This window comes from Triturus cristatus, chromosome 2_2 (assembly GCF_964204655.1).
Source record: "Triturus cristatus chromosome 2_2, aTriCri1.1, whole genome shotgun sequence".
Lineage (NCBI taxonomy): Eukaryota > Metazoa > Chordata > Amphibia > Caudata > Salamandridae > Triturus > Triturus cristatus.
In genome coordinates, this window is record NC_140582.1 from 875,817,090 (window position 1) to 875,839,429 (window position 22,340).

Sequence of the window (22,340 nt, forward strand, 5' to 3'; positions counted from 1 at the left end):
AACCTTAATCTCTCCATTTCCAATAAAAAATGTGATCTATTTTCAATCTCAGTTGTGCCTATTGATTCCTCTGAGATTACTGAGCTAGCCACAGAGGACACAGAAGTTACACTACTTGTTGAGGTCAATTCTAAAGTATCCTCACGCGGTCTTTTTCCTTCTCCCAGAATTTTAACGTTGTCATATTTATGGGAGAACGTGTACACTCTTCCATCTTTATAATCTTTATCGTCTCTTTTAATCTTCTTAATCTTTTTGTCTCTCAGGTACATTTGATGGCCCTCTAGTATTTCATCCAAAATGGCATAATTTTTCTTTACCACCTCTTTTAGTTCAGATATCGCAATATCTTTTTCTAATTCCTCTATTTCCTGTTGCAACTTAATGCCCTTTTTCTCTGCATTTTTTATTAAAATGCGCATCATATTAAACTAAGCATTGCGGAGGTTTCCCTCCCAATTCTCAAGTGAATCTTTATCAAGATCCTCAAAAGTCAGAAAAATCAAAATTCTGCGACCCCTTGGTATTTTCTCATTTTCAATATAGTTTTCCAGGGTGGTACCGTCCCACCATCTGGACATCTCATGTTTTTTCAATTTTTCCAACTTTTGAAATTTAACCTTTAAACCCTCTGATTTGGGAATAATACTACTCCCGCCTCCCGGTTTGGAATTGGAGGCAAATACATCTTGGGCTAGTTCCTGTCTTCTGTCTTTGAATCCAGGCATTATTTGGCTTTATCAAGATCCCAGGGAAATAAAATTAGATTTATGATTCACAGGGCCGGTCAGTGCTAAACAAGGGGTCAAACTATGTAGAAAAAAAGGAGAAGCACACCTGACAGTGGAACCCTCTATACAACAGCACCTGACCTGCTATCCCTCGCTTATTCTTACCCCTCTATACTTGCTGGGGTTTGTGTGCACACTGATTCACACCCACTGTCACTATGCAAGTTCCTCTGGGAACCTAACACATTTTAAACGGAAGCACAGATGCACCACATATCAAAAAGTAAGGAAGAACAAATATAAAATCTATTTCCGACATCAGAGTTCTTCTGAAAAAAAAATCTTCTTTGTTCCAAAGATCAGAAATTCTTTTTAAAAAACAAGATCATAAACATCATTGTTTTCAACAGCACAGCCGACGTGTTTCGTCCTTGAAGCAGACTTCTTCAGGGCTGTTAAATGCAAACACATAAATATACACATAAATACATACACCTAAACATATATATAACATATTACATACTACACAGACATTTTGATGCAATTATATATAAAAGGATGCTATTAATTCCAGCTAAGTTTCTTGATTTAAAAAAAAACATTTATACAAGGGTTGTCAAGGCTGTACAGGTACTCCTCCTCATAGTCATCCATGAAGATGTTCACCAGACTCGGGCATAAGTAGCACCATTGCAACACCCTTGCACTGATAATAGAATTGGTTCTTAAATATGATATAATTCCGCTTCATTGCAATCTCCAACAGAGCACTCACGAAATCAGTAGGCATCCAATGCGGTCTGGGGCATTTATCCAATGTGTCTCTGACTACGTCCAGTGCCTTTTCTTGGGGGATGGAGGCGTACAGAGAAGACACATCGAGTGTTACAAGTAGTTGGGTTTGTGTGTTGTATGGTTGACCCTCCAGCAATTGAATAATGTGCATCGTATCCCTGACAAATGATTTTGTTTCTGGCACCCAAGGTTGTAGAAAAAAAATCGTTAAACTGGTTGAATGGCTCCAGAATCAACCCACGTGTACAAAACACCAGTGACTACGTGGAAGAAATAAAACTACAACTGGGAGTCATGGAAAGCTACCACCCCATTCCCAGGGATCCAACCACCGAGATAAAATCTCTAATTGAGAAACTAACTAAAGATGGACTAGGTATTCTTGAGCCAACCTGAGAGTGATTTTTTAAATAAAAAGAACCTTGGATCCCAACAATCTATACTCTACTAAAGGTGCATAAGCGGCCGGACAAGCCGCCTGCAAGACCTATTGTTTCCGGATGTGGGTCAATTCCGATAGGAACACACTCCTCAAATATAAATCACATCACCCACGCAGTCTGAGAGACAATCTGCCATATGGCCAGTACCTCAGACTCATGAGGAACTGTACATGAAGGAAGGACTTTTTAGAAGAGACAGATACCTTAACAAATCGCCTGAAAGATAGAGGTTACCGGACTGGGTCGGTGAAACGGTCGCGCAAACGTGCCTGGTACTGTGCACGTGACCAACTATTGCAGGTGAAACAGAGACCGGAAAAGACTGACAACATCGAGTGTGTAACAACATTTAACACCAAGAGCAACAGTGTAAAAAATATTGTAAAGAAATATTGGAACCTTGTGCCAAGTGAACTGAAAACCACTGCAGAGCCTCTGTTTGCCTTCAAGAGGGGCAGGAACATCAAGGACAAAGTTGTCAAAGCATATCTTGAGCCTCCTAAACCCATAAATCTTAGAAGCCAGTTGGGCTTACCACCCATAATTGATCATCATAAATGTGGCCAATGCAAAGCCTGTCCATTGACCACTGAAGGATCTACATTCACACACAACAACAGAACATACAAGTTGTCACAATTTACCAACTGCAACAGCAATAATGTAATATACACCATTCGCTGTCCCTGCGACTTACTTTATGCAGGGCAACCTACTATTCAAGGATAGGATACTGCAGCATATGAGCAGAGTGAGATGCAAAGTACAGGGAGCTCCACTAGTTGATCAGTTTGTCACACCCAACCATCCCCAAGAGAGTATGAAATGGTGGGTTATCGAAAAAGATCTTTCCCCACCCAAGAGAGGGTTCACTATCGGTGGCCCTTAACCGCAAGGAATGCAGGTGGATCCATTCCCTTAACATAGTAATGGTGGGAGTGAACGAGTTTTAGGAGACCTCAAGACAAATGGGCCAATTTTAGTTAAGAGGTGTGCCCGGCACACACATGAACTTAGTGGGTTCTACCCGAATTATGCGATACATACTGAGGCGCCTCATACCCCTACCCTATTGCATAAGGATTGTTTATACTGAACTCACTATCAACTGATTAAACTGTGATTACCAACTATGGATTAAGCATAGAATTGATGCGCATTTGATACACTTTGTGTAACAATTATACGGCATCTCCTGTCTCGAAATGTGAGAACGTATTACCAACATGTTTAAACTGTAATGTTTCTGCGTGAGTCAAATCCCATGAAATCTAGTTCAACTTGTATTAAAAAGCCATGATGGGTTCTACCCGATCTGTGCGATACATACTGAGGTGCCCGATATCCCCACCACTGTGAATGGAGGACGTGACTTTACATCACGTCAGAAGCCGCCAAGCCCTGTTACTACGCAACAGATGTGTCAGCATCCCGCTGCTGCACACCCGAGCACGACTTGCACGCTAACGCCGGCTCACGTCTGTTTTAATGCGATTCTCTCAGTGAAAGGCTCACTGACAGATCGCAGCGGCCTGACAGGACTCTCGCCTGCCGCCGTCCCCTTGAAATCTTTTTGCCGAATTTACCTCAGAATCACTAGGTAAGCACCAACTTAGGCCCACGGATTTTCCACAGAGAACTAGACGGGATGTTTTTTAACTCCTCTCCCATCTATTTTTATTCATAGAAACTACCACAAGCCCGACTTTGCATGCCGTGGGAAAGCTGAATTAACCCTTGCCCACCACTGACGTTGAACTGAGTGAGTGTTTACCTTTAAAACCCAGATATAACCATGAATTTGGTTTATATCGCTTGAGTCATAAAGACGTTTCCATTGAGATTTAATAGACAGGGTACATATTAACTCCCCTTCCATTTATACCTTGTCCACAGCGACTACTCCCAATGCGACATTACCTGCCTCTTTGTTTGGGAAAGCAGAACTAACCCTTGTCTTCCGCTTCCATGACACTTAACTTGGTGAGTGTCTACTCTTGTAATTGTAATCCAACCTTTAATTGGCTTATATCCTTTGAACAGCTTACTCTATATTGCAATTCATTTTCCTTAGAAATCTTGTGATGAGGCCATGATCAGATTGACCTCAGCCCACTGTTCACCCGTCCAGGATTCACTCTGGTCGCATTAGGTGAGTCACGACCCTATGCGCTCTGCTGGTTGTCTGGAACACTCATACATGCATCATACCTAACTCACGCTCTGTCTAAATTTGCAGGCTGTCACGTCCCCCTCCCCCTATTGTCCTGATGAAGACCTGCAATGACCACTCAATAGTGCATAGATTGGGTTGAAACGTCAACGCTACTTCTCGGTCCAGATCAAGGCTCTGCGCGAAAAATTTAAATTGGATTATTACAGAGTCATTGTTCTCACTTTGTCCTTTCTTTCCCTTGTACATATTTTAATCACCTTGTACATAACACGCAGTCAACTGTATCACTGAGCACAATATGTGACTTCATCACTTGTCACTTTAAAACTTCACTGTGTTGACAGCTATGTATTCAAGTATGGGTAACTTATAAAGGATGCAATGTATATAAAACAACTCATTACCCATCAAAATCTGTGTTCCTTTTCGTGTGTTCCATTTTGATGCAATTGTTTTGTTGTAACATGAGAATATTATACTTAAGTGGCAGGATAATTCAATTACTTGTATAAGAAATCAGTTACTCTTCCCCGACAAAACCATTGTTTTTCTTCATAGATACCCAGGTTCTGAGGGACACAGGGTCACCCCATTGTTTTGCTGAACTCCATTGTGTGTTGTGCTAAAATAATGGAGCCATGCTCATTGGTAGCCAGCACGTCAGGTGTTTTGCTACTGTCTGTAGCTAGGCCAGCTGTGGTTGACAATGATCTATTTTTAATTCCAATGGCCCTGCTCTTCTCCAAATGCATTTCTCTTTCTATCCTGATTCCAAAGAGGCAGATGAATAATAGAAAAGGGCCATATCTATCAAACATCAAATTTGCGATTTTCAAATAGTGATTTTTAGCAAATCGCAATTTGAGAATCGTAAATCGGTATGTAAATAAAACATCGCAAATATATACTGATTCCCTAAAATTAGCATTTTCAATTGCGAGAACCCCATCAGCGATTCTTTATTTGCAAAATCGCTAATTTTGCGAACTCGCAAATAAAAAATCACAAATATGCTAATCAGAAAATCAGGTGCAGCTTGATGACATTACAACCAGAAAGTGTGACTACCCATGCTGCACCTGAGTTTCAGAAGCAGAGTGAGAGGCTGGGAGGAGAGTACAGGCACCACTGTACTGCTACTGTGAGAGGAGACCTGGCCAGCCAGGAGATGGAGAAGGGGGAAACAACAAGGAACCGAAAACACAAGTTTTCTGAAAGGGAGCTGGAGGTCCTGATATGGTGGTTGTGAGCCATGAGCTGCTCTTCAGGAAGAAATCCCTGCGTGTGCCAGAGACACGCAAAAGAAGGATATGGGCAGACATATAGTAGAAGGTAAACTCCAGTGGTGTCACCCACCGCAGCATTGAGGATTTGCGAAAACGCTGGTATGACATGCGCCATCGCTAGAAGGAGAAGGTTTCTGCCAGGCTGGAGGAGGTGGGACCTCCACTGCCACCGCTTTCATGCCACTTGAGGAAATGGTCGAGGGGACCCTGCTACCCAAGAGCGTGAGGGGCATGGCAGACCACACAGACCCAAGACAAGGTAAGAAGCATGCCATCACACCCCTGATACCTCCCTACCTCACCCACACACCCAGGAGAGACCCAGGCACACGACATAAAAGCAAGTCAAGTGCAGGCGCACAAGCACTTACAGCAATTAATTATGGTAAATATAGTCACATGCACCTAACATTGGAGCAGTGACACCCAGCCAGGGTCAACCAGTATGTGTGCATCAGGAAAGGCAAAATACAGACAGTCAGGACCCATGTAACTACAAACAGTGTAATTTATTGCATGACAAATGCAAGGCAGGATACCAAATTAATGTGTGCATTTACATCCACAGCACCAACAGAAACACAGGGACCGATGAGCGGAGGGGAGGATGAATCCCACAGCACAGAGGGGTCAGGGCAAGTGGAGGAGGAGGGCAGCCCAGTCATTCCAGCAAAACGACCCTGGCGCATTGCAGTGCCATCATTGCTGGAGGAGGAAACACAGGTCACTGGTGATGATGATGCCCACCAAGTCCAGGGACAGTCTGTGCCACAACACAGAACTCAATCGCCTCCAACTCCCATTCCAGCGATACCATCCAGGCGCAGGGCACGTCCATCCACGAGTGCACCTGCCACAGGAGAGGTGACAGTCTTCAGAGGTCTTGAGGGGCAAATGCTTGAAGTGCAGAGCCTGCAGGGAAAAGGCATAAGAGCCATTCAGAGACAAATTAGGGTGGGCTTCATAAGCCTGACGGGTGCCCCGGAGGCACTCTGTGCTAAGAGAGGACCGTGCTGCTAGGCGTAGGCAGAGGCAGCGCCTCCACACACGCCTTCACTTGTACACAAGGGCTGTCAACTGTCTGGCCTCAGCCACCTCAGTGCTGTCACAGTGCTGCATCAGCATGCAGCATGAGGCAGCACACTGCACTGTGCACTCAGTGTGAGTAGCTACGAGCCGTCAGCACCGGCGTTGAGGTGCCCTGACTACAAAATGGCAATGGGTGTATCAACCCATTGCACACAGACACTTGTTAAGTATTGTTTCTTCGCACTGTGTGACCAACATGTGCAGGACAATTACAGCTACATTGTGTGCTACACAGGCTGTGTGACGTAATATATCCTGAACTTAAGGAAATAAACACAGTCTTGCATATATATATAGCATTGTGTCATCATTTCTCACCTAGAAATAGTTCTGTGTGATCTCATCTCGCCTCTGGTGCCCGGCAGCAGCACCAATAACACAGGCTGGCCTGGATCCTGGAGCTGGCCCCTCCTCCCCTGATGATTCCGTATTGGTGAGCTCCACTGGGGTACCTTTCCTGGTGGCGATGTTGTGCAGCATGGCACATGCAACCAAAATCTTGCAACAGGTCTCGGGGCTGTATTGTAGTGCCACTCCACTCTTATGTAGGCAGCGGAAACGGCTCTTGAGTATTCCAAAGGTCCGCTCAATGGTACAGCGGGTGTCTGTGTGGGCACCGTTGTACCTCCGATCCCCAGCGTTGGCAGGATTCAGGTACGGAGTCAATTTGTAGTCACGGACAGCATATGCACTGTCACCTGTGGGGTGAGAGGAATCTGGTTAAACGCTGTCCTGCCACTGCTGTACTTTACTAGTGTGTCCTTCTTTCCTATGCAATTACCTAGTAGGTAGCCCTCACCAAACTCCCCATTTGTGAGTCGACGGTGGATCTCGTCGAAATACCCAGGCAGCACCCATGACTCATTCATCTTCCTTAACAAGAACTACATTTGGAACTGATGGATTGCAATGAATGATCTTTATTCTATTCTCATTTCTCTATTCACCCAGGCTGCTGGATGGCATTCCAAACCTGGCTGGTGTACCACACACACTGCCATTCCCTCCCCCAGTGCAACCGACACTCCTACAGGGGGTACAAACTACTGGGTCTGCCGTCTGCTACCAACATGGTTGGGAGGTGGCACTGCCCAAAGAAACGAGTGCTACCACCTCTTCCTCACTTAAGATTGCCCAGGGCCCCACACACAAGGAATACAACCCTCAGCCATGGCGATGGGTGGGGTAGAAAAGAAGTAAAAAGAAGGGAAAGAAAAAATAAGGAGGTAAGGGGAAAAATAAACAAAATGCAAAAAGTCACAAACACACCAAATCAGTTTCCAAAATTTAAATACACAAACACAAAGACACCCACTAATATAATAAATAACGATGAGGGGTATATAAGTTTTAAATGTGAAAGATTAAAGATATTAAGATGGATTGTGAAAATAGGCCCAGCACCATAACAGAGAGTAGAAAGACAAGATGGCAGCACCCATGCGAACTGCGTGGTGCTGTTCGCTAGTGACATTCAATGCGAGGATGCACATGAGAACCCCATAGTGCCGTTAACACATGATTTGCACCACGAGGCTGCACTCCACATTGCACATGGAATGCAAACTGGTGCCTAGCCCACAGAACTCTGTGTGGTGTGGCAGAGTTTTTTAGCCACTTTGACAAGTTCCACATAACAGAAACCCACTAACTATTCCCAGGCCTACCATATGCACAGAAACAAGTTTTTTACCACAGGAGGCAGCCTGATTTTTCAATAAGTTCTTGCTCTACAGGTGTTCTAAATGCTAGATAAGAACCTGTTAATTTCTAGGGATCCAGTAATAAAACCCTACTTGTAATCATATAAAAGGTCATGATGCTTGCTGCATACAGGTTCTAATATAATTTCTCTCAAGGTACTTTGTAGGCAGATCTGTGGCCTCATGGTGTAGGCTTACTGCATAGCATTAACTTATTTTAATGAGATCTATCATTTATTTTAGATTTAAAATGTGTAGTCTAAACACCCATCATTGTTCATGATCAAGGAGGGTTTTGTTCATATTTGTACTGGTGGTCACATTCTCTATTACAGTCCTGTGTAAGTGCTGGTCAGTTTTGTTTTTCAAGGCAATGTGCAGTCATGCATGTTGAATTTCGCTGACACCGAATGTTGCTCCAGTGTTTGCTAATTCTTATTATCACCTTTCTAGAGCCCATCCCTACACACTTTAATTTGCAAGGTCATGTGACTGAATAGATAATGTCTATTGAATTGCAGTTTGTATCGTGCCACTGTTTCCAGGGTATCATAAGACCCAGAACTATGTTCCTGCGCTATGAAGTGAAAGGACACTCTGAACATTGTCCACAAGTGTAGTGGCCAGTGATACGCTAGAGATATCAGAGGGTTCTCTGTTTGTTAACATTTTTTCAAACTTCAGATTGTTGCAATTAAGAGCGTGCCAGTGTTTTCTGATGATATATTTTAATTCAGTTGACACATTACTGTAATGATGCAAATCGGTTGTTTTGTCTTACCTTACTCTGTCCTCAAATAACTCTACTCTATTGTTATTGTTAGCCCTTTTGTTAGATTTATCTGTGCAGTGTTTAGGATAGTGTCTCTCAGTTCATTTTTTTAGACAACTTCCTGCTTACATTTCGGACTCATGTATATGAGATAGTTGAACAATTGCTTCTTATGTGTAGTAATTGCCCCACCTGTGTGTTCTCCTTTAAGGAGCAAGGATGTGTGGTCTCAAAATCGAGTAGGCTTTTCTTGACTGTTGGTCTGCTGCACACCTTAGTTTGATGTACTCCTTTCTCAGCTTTGAGGACATTTTGGTGTCTTCTATAGTAAGAGAAAATGTAAGGGAATGATTACGAATGTTAAGCCACTTGAGGAACCTGGAGCAGTCTCCATATTCCCATGCCAGATTATGAATATGTCATTGATATATCGATGACACATGCTTACTTCTTTCTGGTATGGTTGTTGGTCCAATTATGCTTGTTTTTCCCATTAAAGTAGATATGTAGACTTTCAAATGAAAAGAAATCCTTGTTAATGGCAATTGAACCAGCCTCGTAATCCAATGGATGGGTGCCTTAAAATACTTTTTCTCTTCTCTTAAGATCCCCTCAATTACCTGGAGGCTCTCTTCCCGAGGGATGCTGGTATAGCGCACCTCCACATTGAGCCAAAGGTTGTTGGAGCCAGTCCATGAGCGCCGATCTAAGGTTCTAAGATAGAACCATTGAACAAGACTATGGGGCCTCCTGGCTATTGGTGTCTATGCTGTGAATTGTAGACAAAGTGTAGAAATAAAGGGTTCTAGGTCTCTCAGTTTATCAAAAGTGTTCCTCTTTTTTAATTATCTAGTCCTGGTTTCTGGCTTCGTCCAATAGAGCTCCTCCACTCATGCAATGAATGAACCCTCCGAGAAACCCATCACTATTATACAACCTTGAATCAATGAATAAAAACATTATGACTCTCCTTGCATGACAGTGTAAACACTTGAGCACTGCTGGCCTAACTCTGAGATCTACATGCACGTTTTGAGGCTTTCTATTGAATGATAAATGATAACTGAATGGCTCAGAGTGGGGCACTGTATCTTTACACACAAGTGTTCAAAGATTATGACGGATTTAGACTTTGGTGATCGATATACTCTGTCACAAATGTGACGGCTATTCCATCTGCTATGTTAGACGTCTGATAGAATATAATGCACTTGTAATACTGTGAACAAGGTCTCTGCCATAGTTATGATGAGATACTGTATCCACAAACCTCCAACATGACCCGTTGTTTTTTCAGTTTTAGCACCATTGAGACAAACACTATTTTTTATGTAAATTGAGTTTTGTATAATCCTTATTTCTTTATGTATTTATTTCCTGATTTCGAGTACATTGCTGTATCAAAGAAGGTGTAAGTGCTCTTCAAACCAGTGGAATAAAATATAAAAGTGAAGATACTTCATAAAAGTTAAAAATAACAAACACAAGAACGAGAGGCACATTTAGGATATAGCAAGGAGGACTGATTATAAAACACTGTAAATTAAGGCATAGCTGAAACGGGTAAGTTTTAGTAGCTCTTTGTAACTGATCTGATAAGGTTGTGTCTTGAGTGAGGTGTTGAAGAGAATTTATTGCAAAGTACAATAAGGAACATTGAGAAGAAAACAGTACCTTATTCTATGATGCTACGACAGCCTCCCTACCCCATCAGCTATTCAGTCAGAAGAGCTCTCATAGCGGTCCAACTGAACATTCCAAATGTCAACAGGTTACTGGCAAATACCATGTCAAAGGGAAAGGCAGGGGAGAGCGGGCAGGGAAAAAAATGTACATTGGTGAACAATTACAAATACTTACAATTGGAAAAACTTCTAAATACTTCAATACAACACATATCCCTCCTATAAATAAAAACAATTTCATTAAGCTATCGGAACAATCGAATTAGGCTAGGTTGAAAAATAATGCATAGAGACTTAAAAGAGTAAACAAGTTAGAAAGGCACATATCTACTGTTATGCCATGCATTAACATCTTAATGAGCAATAACATCTTTGTGCCACACCAGGACAATGCAAGAACTGGCATTAGTTTGAACTGTGTCTGAATTAGACCTTCTGGTGAAATTCTCAATCAACATTACTCTGAGATTGGTGACAAGTTACTAACCTGTCCATGCCACAGGTTTTAACATTCTCTGGAGTAACAACATTTTTTTTGCATCAATCACCTCAAGAGGTTGTACTGCCACATCTTTGCTGGGGTATCAGCAGTTTGACTAACATCCAATCTCCCACCTTCCAGTTACTACACTTGGTCCCATGTTTCTGGTTGTATCTTTTTTTGTACACCTATTAATGTCTACTGACGTGGTTACCCATCTCTTTTCTGCAAATCCATTTAAATTCACCTCCCCCAAGCCAATTAGGTGTCACCTTTGTACTAGGAAGTCTGCCTTTCAGTACCAGAAAAGGTGAAATGTTCGTGACAGAATTGGATGTAGTGTGATACGACCACAGCATTCTCTGAAGAGCCTTATATGCTGGTATTCCAGACATATAAGTTAACTGAATACATTCTTTCATCATATTATTGGCACAATCAACTAACCCATTAGCTCTGGGGCAGTGTAGTGCTGTTTTAAGATGTTGTATCAACATCCTTTCTAAGAAGTCTCACATTTTGTCCAATGTAAATTGCACCCCCATATCTGTTAAAATGGTGCTAGGCACTCCATCTGTAAAGACTGCATAATTGGTAATGATCCAATGTGATTGGCAGTCTACTAAAACTAACATTCATTTCCCAGCCCACAAAGAGTGCTTCTGAGGTTCTATGTTATCCAGACCATGTTCATCCCAACGTTTAGATAGCACACTCACTGGGAATAATGGAAAGCTTTTAGATTTATCACTCATGGCACAGATTAAACAATCTCTAACCATATCCTCTACCACGCTGTCCATCCATGGAACCAAAAGGTAACTCTCACCTTAGATTAAGTAAGACCCCTCCGCAAATGCCCTTCATGAGCTAATTCAGCTTTTCTCTCCCACAAAACTGCAGGGGGCACCAGACTATCCCCTCTCATCACTTTGTTATTCACAATGCTCAACTCTTGAAGAAGTGCCCAAACGTCTTTGAGATCATCATCTTAGTTTCAAGACTTTACAAGCCATCCCTGAGCCCTCTTCTCCTTCACCAGTTTGAGGGATAAATACATTTCGTTCAGGCATCACACTCTTTTTTCTGGTAATTCCACTAACAAGATAGGTTCTGCCCCACTATTTTCTTCCACGTCTTCCTCTCTGCACGATAATCTGGATGAAAAATATGCCGCTAAATTCTTTGAGTTTGGTACATAAACAATTTTAAATTTGTAACCTTCTAAGCCAATTAACCACTTAGCAATGTGAGGAGTAGAATTCTCTCTTCCTCTGGTTGAAAATATATATATCGAGGGATTGTGGTCTGTGCGTACTGAAAATGGGAAACCCCACACAAAAAATCTGAAATGGACAATGGTCCAAGAACAGGCTAAAGCCTCAGGGCCCGATTCACAGAACTAACTTAAAACAAAATCCTAAACTTACTACCATTTTGGTATTCACAGAAGGCACTTACTCATTTTGGTATTCACAGAAGGCACTTACTCATTTCAGTATTCACAGAAGTTAGGAGTCCTAACTTTAGGACTCCTAAATGCCTTCTGTGAATACCGAAAGTCTTAAAATTAGGATTTTTCTCAGTTTAGTAGTAGTATATTCAGGACTCCTAACTTTAGGACTCCTAAATGCCTTCTGTGAATACCGAAAGTCTTAAAAGTAGGATTTTTCTCAATTTAGTAGTCCTAAGTTTAGGACTCCTAACTTTAGGACTCCTAAATGCCTTCTGTGAATACCGAAAGCCTTAAAATATTGGATTTTTCTCAGTTTAGGAGTCCACTCCTAACTTTACAACTACTAAACTGAGAAAAATCCTAATTTTAAGGCTTTCGGTATTCACAGAAGGCATTTAGGAGTCCTAAAGTTAGGAGTCCTAAACTTAGGACTACTAAATTGAGAAAAATCCTAGTTTTAAGACTTTCGGTATTCACAGAAGGCATTTAGGAGTCCTAAAGTTAGGAGTCCTAACTATACTACTACTAAACTGAGAAAAATCCAAATTTTAAGACTTTCGGTATTCACAGAAGGCATTTAGGAGTCCTAAAGTTAGGACTCCTAACTTCTGTGAATACCGAAATGAGTAAGTGCCTTCTGTGAATACCAAAATGAGTAAGTGCCTTCTGTGAATACCAAAATGGTAGTAAGTTTAGGATTTTGTCTTAAGTTAGTTCTGTGAATCGGGCCCTCACACTCCATCATGGAGTAGTTATTTTCAGCTTTCTTCAATGCCAGGGATGTGAATGCCATGATTTACTCTTTGTCTTCTACCATTTGTGTCAATGATGCCACGATCCTACACCACTTACATCAGTGGTCAAAATGGTCTTACGTCTTGTGTCAAAATTTCCTATTGATTGTGAGTCCATTATGGCTTTTTTAGTAATTTCAAAAGTCCTTTGGCAATCAGAATCCCAATTAAATTTGACCCCCTTTTTTAATAGCCCTCTTAAAGTGGCCGTAATGTCTGCAAAGTTTTTTACAAATGTAGTCATGTAGTCTACTAATCCTAAAAAGGATTTCAACTCAACTTTATTTATGGGAGGGGGTACCACCCTCACCGCCTTTACCAAATCCAATTAGGCTTAATTCCAGGTTTTGAAACTGAATGACCCAAATAATCTATGTATTCCACCCCAATCTGACACTTGTCTTTCCTGATTGTTAACCCTGCTTTTTCAATGCCTTTTTAACCTTTTTTAAGGTAATATTGTGGTGGGCACCTGAGGCACCATAGATCAAATTCCCTCCAAAATATTTAGCAAAACCCCTTATAAAACCCCCACCACTGAAGTGAGGCCAAATAGCATTCTACAGTACCCGCATGCCCCGAATGGTGCTACTAACGATGTTAGAGATTTGGAGTCTGGGTACAACACAATCTGGTGGTAAGTGGAGGAAAGATCAATAACCCTGAAACACCCTGCTTCTGCAATTAAACTGATCATTTTATTTATACTGGGGAGGAAAAATATGTCCAGCCAAATATTAGCAGTGAGGTCTCTCAAGTCCACACAGAGGTGTAAAACCCTTCCCCCGGAGTTTAGGGTGACAACAATCGTGGAAAACCATAAAGAGCTTTCAATAGGTTCAATGATGCCCCTGAGCAACTAACTAGTTTAGTTCTTCTTTGAGGGGATCCTACACCATTTAAGGAATTGACCTTACTTTATGTATCACTGGTTCTTCATTGACTTTTACTATAATTTTATGTTGGAAATACCTTAAGAGGCCAAATTCCTCAGAGAAAATTTCAAAGAACTCTTGGCACACCTCTTTACACTCACTTACCTCATTAATCGCTAAAACAGGTTTTTCACTGTTGGGGTTGAGTTTAATCCACAATTCCTTTGATGCACCCAGCATTGTAAGCTCGATCCCCTCTCTGTCAAATGCACCTTCCCAACGGTTGTGTGCTCCTTGAAAGATACCCGCATGGTTGACAGTCCAATCAAAGGTATGGGGTCCCTATTGTATCCCCCAGGTTCAATGTTAGCCTTCTGAAAGGAATAACTCTTCCCTTGACATTTTTCTTGAAAGATGTTATAGTCAATTAGTAAGTAATGTGAACAGGAATCCACATTTTTTTTTATTTCTACCCCATCAAAGTTTATATTACATTTGGGGTAATTATCACCCTTCTCTAGGTAATTGTCCCCCACCTGGAATACACATTTGCTCACCCCTCATCAGATTTTTCAGCCATATGTACATTTCTACTATCAGTTTTAGGATTCTTGCACAACCTTGCATAATGCCCCCTCTTATTACATTTCCTGCACACAAGGGAATGTGCCGGGCAATTTTGGTTATTATCAAGGTGGTTATGATTACCGCAATGAAAAAAAGTAATTCTTTCTTTTTTTTACCTCCTTGATTTTCTTCCTGGGTGCAAAATAGATTTTGTTCCCCATGTTCTACCTTTCCTATTTGATTCTGATTGCTAGCCCTCTTCGTAATAACATGTACAGTGACTGATATATTACAATGCTTCATTTCTTTTATACATTCTGCTGTACCTTCGATGCTTCTAGCAATTTCCATGGCACTTTTTCAATTCGATTACCAACTTATAATTTTTCCTGGATTTTAGGGTTATTTGTACACCTAACTAATTTATCCCTTATTAAAGAATCACAAAGGAACCAGATTCACACATGTTCTATTTTTTTCATTTGTTCCTTGTGAAAAAAAGTATGTCTCTCTAAAACCACATTCACCTTGAGTCCAAAGTGTTTTACCAATTTATGCAGAGTAGTCTAATATACATCCTTTAGTCCATCTTCATCATCTTCTCTTTCAGAATCCACTAAATTTTCATAAACCCACCTTCCCTAAGTGGCTAAATTATGCAATAAAATATGCTGCTTCCTTACAGATGAAAAAAATAATTCCTGCTAATTGCAACAAGATACAAAATAAATAATTTATCCCACAATTTTTAGTGTATGATTTGTTCCCCCACCTCATCTAAAATTGGAGGAGACTGTGCCATAGTAGCTGTGGCCATAGTGATGAAAAAAAATAGTTGTAGATCATTGCCAAGGCATCTCATTTCCCAAATAATTAAGATCTAAGTGCAATGCCTCCAAGTAAATTGTAAAACTGTAAAATACATAAATAGCTAAATAAATAAATAGCTTATTATTCACAATTAATTTTAACTGCTTCAAAGACAAATAACTGGAAATTCCAGACTTTCTTACAATTGCATCAGTGTATTGTGAATTGTAGTCCTATCTCTATGTATTTTCACAAAGCATGGGAGGAGTTCTTTCAGGAAGCATACTCATACACTTTTGGTTATTATTTTAATTTTGTAACAAGGAAGGTCTGGGTTCTAGCTGCATAACAGGTGGTATATTGTGGCCTGAACCTGACTTCTTGTTGAAACCCACATGCCGAGATCAAAACACCACAGGCTTGTCTGTCTTTAAGCACCATGAAACCGCAACTGGCCTGATACTAGAATTTCAAAAGGGGGCAGTTGCTTCACTGTTGACTGCTGTGTGTGTCAGGGAAACACACTCTTCTGACCACAAAACAGGCTTTGAAGGTCCAGCTGTGCCACCATAATTATTAGCACAAGAGTGGCAACAGCCCTGATGCATGGAATTTTATAGGGCATTGGCTGCCTCCCAGTAGACGCTGTGTCTGTCAGCAGTTTAATACACCTCAGATTTATGCTGCGTTCTTCATCTGACAGGCATGTAATGCTAAGCTGTGCCTTTCTGCATATGCAGGAGACACCAGAAGGCAAACCTGTGATGCGCTGAACCCGACAGCAGACATAGGAATTCTTCCAAAGCTGTGCTTGTCAATTTCTTACAACACTAACAATGGATGGTGTCCCTCAGCCTAACAGGCCTGCGGGTTACCAGCTGTGCCTGTCAGCGGAAACAGAGAACGCATTGAAGAAACAACCTCTCCTCAGAGAAGACTGAACTCCACATGTGAGTTTATTTTTTTTTGTGGGTGAAGTGTAACTACACTTCCCAGTCTATCACCCACCTTGTGCAATGATCCTCCTTTTAGGCGCGAGAGATGAGTAACCTAGCTAAAGTCCCATCTCTTCCAGTGATATGATTAGCATAGCTTGGTTGAAAGATTAAAAGCTACTCTGCTGTCAGTCAAAGCAACCCTTAACCAGGAAACAATCATTAATTCCTCTTTTCAGTATAGAAGTAATCAAATTGCTGCTTAAAGGCATGTAAGACCTCCTTTCCTCTCCTCACCTTATCCTTGTGGGCCGCAAGACAGATAATAACATGAAGGCAGGGCAACTCACAAGCAGGTGGCTAAATATAGAAGAGGGGGAGAGGTTGTTTATGCTGTCCACAGCACACCAAATCATCCCCAAATATTGTAAAGTACAAAGAGAAATGTTGAGATATCAACTGTCAGTCAAAAGTGCTCACACAGCACTCCAACTGAGCATTCCAATTGTCAATATGTTACTGGCACATACCATGTCAAGGGGAAAGGAAGGAGGGAGCGGGGCAGGGAAAAAAGGTACATAGGGTAACAATTACAAACACATACAACTGGATTAATTTCCATGTACTTAAATAAAACAGAAGTGTTTATAGGAGGAGTGCGTCCTTGCTCAAGAGCCCTTTTTGTCCTCCAAGAGATAGTAAGAAATGATGCTAGTTATGGAGGGGTAAAAAGGTGGAGTTCATTGTGAGCCAGAGTACTGAATTTGAGCTGAATTATGACATGGGTAGCCAATATAGTTATTTAAGCACCAGTGAAATTTGATTGAATTTCATCTTTAAAAAGTTCCATCAAGATGTGATTGAGAAGACAGTCTCGATGAAAGAGAAGGTGGACTGATGGAGCCGAACAATAAATGCATTGCTGTAATCCAGGTGAGATGTGACCAGATGTGCCTTTTTAGTCTGTGGAGAGGATTGTAAGGAAGAATACAATGAATTAAGTATTTCATCATACACAAAGTACATTGCATGCCAATTGTGTGGGGAGCTTATAGTTTTCTGAATCATAGAAAATAAAAATAAATCCCTATTAACGTGCATGGCTAAGAAAATGATGGAGATGGCTTCTAGTATAAGAAGGCACATCGACACTGTTTTCTAGAGACAAATAACAGTTGCAGGAGCTTAGTCAAGGGCTGGATGCTATGTATAGTTAAATGTCTTGTAATGTAAATTATTGGTCGAATTTAATGGGGAATCACCCGAATATTTGTGGTCTATGAGTACATGCATTGAAATGGTGAGATACTATTTCTTTATTTTTATAGACTAATTCAGATCCCTCTGTGGGTGTATACATGGAGAAAGGAAAGAACATCTGTGTAATATGATATCTAGGATTGATTAGAAGCTCCCTTGTCATGGTGGAGAAATACCGAATATAGAATGCACTAGTACTTTGGAGGATATGCCTGGGATAGCGGTCTCTATTTTCTTGTAATATAAGGCTAGAAAGGGGGGGCGTGGCTTGATGCCATTCGAGGATGGCCGCTTCCTGAGTGACCTCTGTGGCAGCTTGGATGGAGGGTCAGCATTTCCTGCGGACCCAGTGCACTTCACCACATACCGAGGAATGATTCCGTGATGGGAGCAACTCCTGCAGCCTTACTTGTCCTCTTCCTGCTCTGGTGAGCATTTCTTTCAAGCTAATTGCTACCGGCGCGTTTCCTCTAACGAGACTCACACCTGCCATTTTGTAACTCCAAGCTGCTCCCTAATGTCATGAGGTGCTAAAGAATATTTCAACATCTTTTTAAGTCTGTAGCCTGTAATTAATTCTACTTGTCATTTTGGGATGCATTGACATTAAACTAATTTACATAAGGAATTTTTTGTTACACATCCCAGCATATGTTTTAAATATACGCAAGGCTGAACTGAATACGATAGGAGATAATATTTTGTAATACAGTGTCTACGACAAGCCGGGAACCATAGAATTGGTTGTTTAAAGTGTACCATCTTGCTGAGGATGATGCTCTTTTCCCTCACAAGCTTAACAACTGGCCATTTAACAACATTTCAACTTTTATGTTGCTATACACCAATTGTTTATATAAGTGTTCATGTCCTTACACAGAATTTACACATTTGCATCTTATTTCATAACCTCCTGTCGTGGTGTTTTCACAAGCATTACAACCGTATCCCAAATTTTTTGGGCAGAACAAACTCCACGTGGTGCTTTGTTAAATATCCTTTGCCGTTTTCTTCCCTTGCGGACTACAACCCTTATTCTGTACTTTCAACAAATATGGAGAACTCTGAAGGTAATATGCCTTCAACGGCAACATCATCGAGTACCTCACCTTCCACCACTAATTCTACTCCTAAATTGACTACTTCTTCTATGCTATCTTCTTGTAAACATGTCAAAAAAGATCCTCCATCACCTTTTGCATCTCTTCCATCAGATGCTATGGATGTACTTCTTGGAAAGATTCGAGCTCTTCCACCCTATGTAGAGGAAACAAATAAATGACTTTAAGCTTTAGATGACAAGTGGTCTACTATGGAAAATAGGGTAGTGCATATTGAACAGCAAGTGAACTATGTTCAGGTTGTGATGAACCAAGTTCCTTCACAAAACAAGTGGAAAATTTTGAAAATCGCAATAGGAGAAATTATTTACGTATATATTGCCTGGCTGAAGGCTTGGAAGGCTCAGACTCCATTTCGTTCTTTAAATCATTCCTTCCACAGGTTCTTGACATTTCCAACTTTCCTGTCTTGAACATCCAAAGAGCGAAACGTTTTGGTTGCAGTCCAACTATGGCGATGTCATCAGTCAAACCTAGAGGAATCATCATATATTTCTTGGAATATACGGATTTACAGGCAGCTAAACTCAAGGGCCACATCTCATGGCAAGGTTCTAATCTCTTTTTAGCCCAGGATTACACTAAGGATACAGCTGATCGAGTAAAGAATTTCTTAGATATGAGGCCTGCTCTTTGAAATCTCAACACCAGATTAGGTCTTTTCCATCCCTGCCTTTGCATGGTCACATATAAAAACAAAACTACGAACTATGAAGACCCTGCTTTACTTCAGAAATTCTCAGATCAATGCAGAGAAGAAGATATGGATGTATCCAGACTCACCAATATTTAACCGTGTGATGCCAAGGGTTTAATATGTTGTCTCCCTAAAAGTGGTGTTAGTTTTCGTTCTGTTTTATGATTCCCTCTTGTTTTCCTTTGCATTATATTTCTTCCCCTCTGTTAGGTGCAGATGCTTTTGTACTTGATTTTTGTTTTCTTTAGTCTGCTTTGGATGATGTCCTCCCCCCCCCGATCTGCCCTGAGTTGCCCGGTTAGTCGTGCCATTTCCATTTTGTGGCTTCACCCCCCTCAGCTTGTTCATGTTTTTTGTAGTTTGTTACTATGTGTTCGGAATTTTGGGTTTATGTGTCTTCATTGTTGTACATCTCTTTCCTTCGTTGTTTTATCTTTTCTATCTTCTTTCAGAAACTTTTTCACATTCCTCACTAAACTTTCCCTTGTCTTCTTCTCTTTTTGTTTTTCTCTCTTTGTTTCTACTTCCATTCTCCTATGCTATTTTATCCCTTTTCATAACTACTTACCTCTATTTCCATGCTATTCATTATTGCTGGTGCAGTTGTATGACCTTCCTCTTTAATATTATTATTTAGATAATGTTATCAATATCAAATTGTTTGAATTATAGTTATACAATGTATAACTCCTTTGTTTGTTATATATGGCTCCAAAAAATATTTAATGGAATCTTAAGGGTTTGGGTTCTCCTATAAAGTGTCAAATGTATTAATTAATTTGTCTAATTTAAAATGTGATATAACTTTATTACAGGAAACCCATGTTTAAATAAGGAAATCCCCAAACTTAAACGACAATGGGTAGGTCATGTTTTTGCCTCTCCTGGCTCTGGACATTGTAATGGTGTAATTATTTTATGTCATAAACGCAAAGTACTGATGATGTGGGTATATGGGTTTTTGTTTCTATGTTAATTGATAATATTCCCATAACTCTTTTTAATCTTTATTCTCCTACTGCCCCTAATGTTACTTTTTGATTTGCAATATTATCTAAATTGATGTCCTTTCAAGATGACTATTTATTAGTTGGTGGGGATTGTAATTTAGTTATGGACCCTATTATTGATCGTAATTCTAAATCAAAAATCATTCCCTCTCCTATGCACTCTCAATTCACATCCACTATTCAACAGCGGTCACTAATAGACACTTGGCAATTATATAATCCCACACTTCTAGAATACACTTTGTTTTCTCCTGTACATTCCTCCAAATCTCGTATAGACTATCTGTTCACTTCAACAGCACTTGTACAGCATATCATTCATTCGGATATTGGTTCTATATTAATTTCTGATCATGCCCTGGTTACTTTAAATATGGATTTCTTTCCACCTACTCAAGGTACATGAAGATGGAATTTTAATATTTCTCTTCTTTTAGATCCCAATTTTACACAGAAGTGTGAAGCTTTTGTTACCACTTTCTTTCTAGAAAATGAAACCACATGCATGGCTCCACAGATCGTCTGGGATACCTTTAACGTATCCTCTCTGGACTTTGTTTGTTCCTTTGTATACCATGGAAAGAAATCTTCTTTTCGTAAATTGCAGTCGTTTACGTCACACATTAAGCAATTAGAGCACTCATTTTTTTGCACAAATTCAAAATCTTGTCTAGAAGAACTGATTAGAACAAAGTTTGAATACAATAAAATATCCACAGACAATGCTAATTAATTTTTATTCAAATCGTCAGCCAGATACTATGGAGGTCAAAATAAAGTGGGGGAACTTTTAGCTAATTACCTTAAAGTTATAAAAGAAAGTACCAAGATTAGCTCTATTCCTACTCCCAATAATCACATGCTTTACAAAAATGAAGATATCTTAGCAGAATTCACCCAATTTTTTCATTTTATTTATACTCCTGAATCATCTGTTCCTCATGAGGATATACTTCAATAGTTATTTTCTATTAAGCCACCTTCCTCTTCCGATCTTGATTTTACCTTATTGGGGGAAGATATTAGTGATGTAGATATTACTAAATTCTTTTTTACCTTCACCATTTGGGAGGGAACAATGTGGTTTAATTAAAGGTAGACATCTTTCGGATGACACTGGACTGCTTTTAAATCTTCTTACCAAGGCCAAATCTTATAAGGACTCCTTAGCAGCCATCTCTTTGGATGCTGAGAAAGCTTTTGATAGAGTTGGGCAATCTTTTATTTTCTCTAACTTGTCCTGGTTTGGTTTTGGTCAGAAATGTTTAAATTATATTTCCTTATTATATTCTTCTCCCATTTCCTCCATCTTATCAAATGGCCTTTTATCATCACCTATTCCTTTATATCGTAGAGAAAGACAAGGATGTCCCCTTTCTCCACTTCTCTTTACACTTGCTTTCGAACCCTTCCTCATCAGAATTCATTCAAACTCACAGATTACATGCTTTAAATATGGAATTAATCACTTAAAACTCTCTGTCTATGCAGACAATATTTTGCTCTTTTTATCAGCTTTCTTATCTAAAGCATTCTTATTTGCATCTGTGTCTGGTTAGTTCCTATTATTCTTTTTTACATTTCCCAATATGCCTGTTAATATTCCTACTTCTCATTTTAAGATAATTTACTCCATATTATCGAAATTTTTGTG